Source organism: Chaetura pelagica, unplaced genomic scaffold (genome assembly GCF_000747805.2).
Source record: "Chaetura pelagica isolate M959 unplaced genomic scaffold, ChaPel_1.0 scaffold72, whole genome shotgun sequence".
Taxonomy (NCBI): domain Eukaryota; kingdom Metazoa; phylum Chordata; class Aves; order Apodiformes; family Apodidae; genus Chaetura; species Chaetura pelagica.
The window spans coordinates 3422414-3422925 of NW_009952560.1; positions in this window are offsets into that span (position 1 = coordinate 3422414).

The following is a 512-nucleotide window of genomic DNA, read 5'->3' on the forward strand; positions in this document are numbered from 1 at the left end:
GCGGGTCAGGTGCGGGCCGGGCGGGGGGTGCCCGGTGCCCGCAGTTTTGGGGTTTGCTGCTTTTTTTTCCCCTCCATTGACGCTGTTTAGGGTGTTCGAGAAGGTCCCGAGTGGCCGGGGGTGGCTGTGAGGGGTGGCTGTGGGAGGTGGCCCTTGGGAGGAAGTTTTTGGAGACATCCTAGAGCATCGCTGTGCTCGGGTGTTCATCCCTGTCTTGTAGATAGAAGTGCGAGTTAAAAATACATATATAGATAAAATCACAATATATTTCAAATAAAAGGGCCAGTTGTTCAAAATCAGCCCCTCGGACGCTCGGCCAGGAGAGCGTTAGAGCCTGAAGATGTCCTGGAGGTGCATCGTGGCCCCAGCCACACGTTTGAGGTTGTCAGTGATGGGGACTTGTTGGTGATGCTGACGCTGAATTATTCATATAGGAGCTGAAAACATCCCCAGTTTCTGTCATCTCTGGGCTGCTGGAGGGCACAATGAAAGTGGCTTTTTCTAGAATTAGT